This window comes from Belonocnema kinseyi, chromosome 2 (genome assembly GCF_010883055.1).
Source record: "Belonocnema kinseyi isolate 2016_QV_RU_SX_M_011 chromosome 2, B_treatae_v1, whole genome shotgun sequence".
Taxonomy (NCBI): Eukaryota; Metazoa; Arthropoda; class Insecta; order Hymenoptera; family Cynipidae; genus Belonocnema; species Belonocnema kinseyi.
Genome location: NC_046658.1, coordinates 81,731,901 through 81,737,511, shown reverse-complemented (window position 1 = coordinate 81,737,511; position 5,611 = coordinate 81,731,901).

Below are 5,611 nucleotides of genomic sequence, written 5' to 3'. Positions count from 1 at the left end.
CCCTGTACCAAGGGTTTCTGCTGAATATGGTTACAAGAATAAATAGGCAGTCGCGGACAATTGTCCAGGGGTGGTCCCGAAGGAATTAACCCCCAAGCGGAGATGTGAAAACCGTGCCGAAAACTGAACGGTACCTGGGTGAGGTGTCTAGAACGGTGACTCTGTGATACCGGACGACCTCTCAGAGTACGTAGCCTAATCCTTGCATGCGGGGCTCTACAAGGATGGACGAACCCCTTTCATACAGCTGTATGCTCTGTGGTGCGAGAAACACCCGGAGCTATCGCACTTTTCGCAGCAACGTCTGCGAAACCATGCTCAACGATCCGAAAAAGGGGCTATGTCAGCGGAACGCCTACTCTACCACAGCTAGAACAAGCTGGCAACAGAGAAAGAGAGGCGACACTGAGACCAACCGCGGGCAGGCGTCCAATAGAGGAAGAACAATGCTTTACGACCCGGAGAAACATCAACACCAAGGTTTCTCTCAAGCCCAAAGATCTGGCTGAAATGGATGACGAGCTTCGTGGACATTTTTTCGGAGAATCTGACCTCTGGGCTATCAATTATTGTGTGTATAATGCAGCAAAAGCTTTGGCCGATGCGAACCGTAAAACAAAACCAATGGTTGATCATAAGACCAAAAGTCGAATGTATCAACTTGCCATAAAGATAGGCTGGGCAAGACAGTACGCGTCCCGCATTCAGTGTGTGATTGACTACATCACATCTGGCAGAAATTTTACCGCCAAGGTTCGAAAGTTCGTGCGTGAACTCCGGACCCGTTATCACACACTTAACAAGTCAAAGCTGCTGACCATCAGGCAGCATGTTGTTGAGAGAATACGGATACTATCTGACGCTAAGAGAAGTCTAGAGCGGAGGGAGAGGTGGGTCAGAGAAAATCAACAGTTTCTCTCTGATCCATCTCGACTCTTCCAAGACCCTCCGGTTACTGTCGAACACCCACCCAAACCAGAGGAGGTCGAAGTATTTTGGAGAAAAGTCTACGAAGTGCAGCATAGACTGGACGAAGACTCAGAAAATGTAAATAGCTTCAAGAAGTTATGTGTTGCCTTATAACACCTGATAAAGAATGCCCACCTATCACTACTGAGGAGGTGTAAAAAGTATTAAGAGGGATGAAGAACTATTCCGCACCGGGACCAGATTGTATCAAAACCTTCTGGTGGAAGAAGTTTTCTTCGACCCATCAGCATTTGGCCCGTATTTTCACCTCATATTTGAATTCGGAAGAGCCGATTCCGGAGTGGTTGGTGGAAGGGCGCTCAATACTCCTGCCGAAAATAGGCAACTTAGCTGACCCGAAGAATTACAGGCTAATAACTTGTCTGAACACACTTTATAAGATATTCACAGCTATCCTAAATGATGGGATTGTTTAGGCAATTGAACCTGAGTGGCAAGAAATGTATGAACAACGAGGTTCAAAGAAAGGCGTAGCTGGATGTCGGGAGATCCTGCTCATCGATAGATGTGTCTGTGAAGATGCAGCATTCTACCAGCATGATCTATCGATGGCCTGCATTGATTATCGGAAAGCTTTCGATTCGACCTCCTATAGACTTATCATCTGTCTTTTGGAAATCTTAAAGGTTCATCCGCAAATAGTTCGGTGCATAGAGAGATTGATGCCGCTTCGGGAAACCAGATTTACTATCTCGTCTGGAAAAAATCGTGTGACAACTAACAAGGCCACCTTTCAGAGAGGTGTCTTTCAGGGCGACACCATGAGCCCACTCCTCTTTTGCCTTACATTATTGCCACTATCTCTAGCACTTCGCCATTCCGACGGCTACTTGTGCGGCAAACCTGCAGATCGAAAGTACAAGGTCGCTCTTGTATTTTACATGGGCGATCTTAAGATCCATGCTAAAAAAAAAGAGCAACTACATATAGCTCTAGGGATTGTCGAGCGATGTACTAAGGAAATTGGAATGCAATTCGGGTTAGGCAAATGTGCCAAGGTTTATTTGAAGCGAGGAAAACTTAGTGGCATCCCTGAAGATCCTGAGCTCGTTGATAGAAGCACTATACGACACCTTTGCGCTGGAGAGACTTATACATACCTGGGCATGCCACAGAGCCGCATTCAGGATGTGATATCTATAAAAGATACTCTCCGAAGCAGACACAAACGTCTCATCCGACAGATTGGGTCTTCCGAACTGTCGACGAGGAACAAAGTATCTGCAACGAACATGCTTGCCGTCCCGGTAGTACTCTATTCATTTGGAGTAGTTCCATGGACGAAGAACGAGCTCAGATCCCTTGATATCCGGACAAGAAAGGTTATGCACATGAACAAAAGCATGCATCTTAAGTCTTCCGTTCCGCGACTGTGAATCTCACGCCATAGAGTTGCAAATGGAAAAGACCCTCTTCTTAAAATGATCAGGAATCACGAAGAAGTGAGCAAAGGAGCGTTTCTGTACAAAGCAGCGGAGGAGGCTGCTGAAACACTCGGACTTGACTTCAGTATTAGGGTTGATCAAAATGCATAAAATTATATCTATCTCGAGTACTCACTCCTGAAATCCCGGATTAAGAAAGCACAAGAGAAAAACTTTCGTGAACAGCTCCTCGATAAGAGGATGCACGGTATCTTTCACAGAAATGTGAAAGATCAGTCAATGTCTTGCGAGCTAACATTTACTTTCCTTAAATCGCCTGGATTGAAGTCTGGTACGGAGGGTTTTATTTTCACATACCAAGACGGTGTCATTTCCACCTTAACATACCGTCGCCACATTTTGAGCCAAGACATTCCTGATGATAGCTGCAGGGTGTGCTATGCACACCCCGAGCATTTAGCTCACATACTATCTAGTTGTCCAACTCACGCGGGAACGACCTAAATTCAAAGGCACAATGCGGCACTAAGAGTGCTTTATTACCATCTCTGTCACTCTTACGGCATTAACCTTAATATTGCTCCTCTAAATGTTCCTAGGGAAATCGAGTCAATTGTCGAGAATGAAAAGTGCCGCATATACTGGAACTTTATATTTTCGACAATTGCTTCTGTTGCTCACTCCAGGCCTGACATGGTTCTTCTTGACTTCGAGAAGCGAACCAAGTTCGTTATCGAATTTTCGGCACCAGGTGACAAAAACATCATAACCAAGGAGAATGAAAAGAACGAGAGATATCGAGACCTTATAAGGGAGTTGCGACGATTGTATCCAGATTATTCTGTTAAACTAATCGTCCTTATCATCGGCGCTCTTGGAGGTGCCAAGCTTTCACTTGCTAATGGCCTAAAAAGCATCCCTGAGTGTCAAGAATATGCTAAAACACTTGCAAGAAAAATGCAGAAGGCGGTAGTCCTTGGGTCGCTCCGTGTTCTTAGGGTGCACGAGGCTTTTGCTGGATCGTCGTATTGATTTCTTTACAGACTGTAACCACCTATGTCACGGTCGTGAGACGCGGTTGTGGCTGAAATTTTACCGCGATTTCGCTGGAAGCGGGTGCAATTTTCCAGATTAGCACACGATCTCGGCGAAATCCTGCGGTTGTCCCGGGACGGTTGGGTATTTCCTCAGACAAAATATTTTTCAAAAAAGTGAAGGTCATTCCTAAAGTAAATTTCAACGAAGAATTCAATAGTGGCCTTTATTTTGACCTTGAAGTTGACCTTCATATCATAGGTCAATTGTAACGGTCAAGGTCAGTTAAAGGTTATTTGAAATTAACCAAGTTTTCCAAGCGTTTATTGTAATTGCTGAAGTAAATTTCAACGAGAAATTCATTGGTGAGCTCTGTATTGATCTTGGATACAGCGTTTTGAATATTGTAAAATCATAAGGAAATTTTTTATTAAAAGTTCCAGGTGCTCTGGTGAGAGTTCTGTTCCTCCCCGAAGTCGATACCTAAGTCAATACCTAAGGCGATACCATAAGTCCTATACCGTTTTTCCATACGAATATTATGAATCGAAACCAAATTGTCGTTTTACCAGTACATACTTACTGTCTTTCACTAAAAGATTATTATGGCGCAAGCTAAACTTTCGGAACGAGGGGGGGTATCTTTCTTAATGATGCGTGGTTGGGGAGATCGAGTTCGATCTTATGATCAAGTTCGTTTGCTTTTTAATCGCACTTTTCGTAATGGAGAAGGGTTAAATCATGTCTCAAAATCAACAATTGAAAGAACTGTAAGGCGCTTTATGAATCATGGATCTATCAATAACCTTCAGAGAACTGGTCGGCCAAAATCTGCAGGATCTGAGGAGATGCAGATGGACATAGCCCAAGCATTTGTTGAAAACCCACACCTTAGTTTACGTCGAGCTAGTGATGAGCGTGACGTTGCTCCTGAGACAGTGCGAAATATTTTAAAAAGCATTAATTTCCATCCTTACAAAGTTCATCTGGTACAATAGCTCAATGAAGACAATCCTGATCGTCGGGTTGAATTTTGTGAAATTATGATAGACAGGATTGATAGAGATCCTCTTTTCTTGTATAATACAGTATTTTCAGATGAATCTACTTCCACTTTAAAAGGTGAAGCTAATCGGCAAAATTGTAGATATTAGTCCGACACAAATCCTGATGGGATGTTGGAGAGTCACACACAATATCCACAAAAGATTAATGTTTTGGCCGGTATCTTGAACGTTACGTTAAAAGGCCCTTTCTTCATCAATGGTAATCTCAATGCCCGTGCAAATGAAGAGCTTCTCAGAAACCAAATTGTACCAAGAATAAGGGAGATTACAGGCGATAATTTTCAAAATATTTGGTTTCAGCAGGACGGAGTCGCGGCTCATTACGGTAGGGAGTTTCGAGCATATTTAGATACTCATTTCCCTCGAAGGTGGATTGGAAGAAGGGGTGAAATCGAGTGGCCTGCTAGATCTCCTGATCTGACGCCTCGCGACTATTTTCTTTAGGGTTATTTAAAGAGCAAAGTATACTCAACGCAACCGTAAAGCTTAGACGAATTGCAGAATCGGATTCTGCAACAGGCTACTTTAATTGATGGGGCGATAATTCGTAATGCTTTTTGTCAAGAAGCTCAAGGTATTTAGTTCCAAGATCTTCACTGAAACGTGAAAGGCAAGAGGACTCACGCTAATCAAACACCTTGAAACGTGAGAGGCAAGGGGAATCACGCTAATCAAACACCCCAAAGGGAACAGAATTTACTACGTCCACGTCGTTGTTCCTGGGTAATGCTAAACGTAAATGTAAACTACTTGGAAAAAACCTTGAAAAAACCTTGAAGATCATCACCAAGATCAATACAAAGCTCACCAATGAATTTCTCGTTGAAATTTACTTCAGGAATTGCGCTGACCGCTTGGCAAACTTTGTTAATTCCAAATAACCTCTAACTGACCTGGAACGTTACAACTGACCTACGACTTGGGTAGGTACCTAATTTTCCGCTCTATCGATTGCAGATGTAAAAAAATGGGGTTTTTATTTAAAAAAACAAAGTTGACCTTTAAAAAGTCATGAAGGTCAACTTCAAGGTCAAAATGAAGGTCACCATTAAATTCCTCGTTGAAATTTACATCAAGAATGAGAAAAACCTTCACTTTTTTTAAAAATATTTTACCTGAGGAAATATTAGAGTC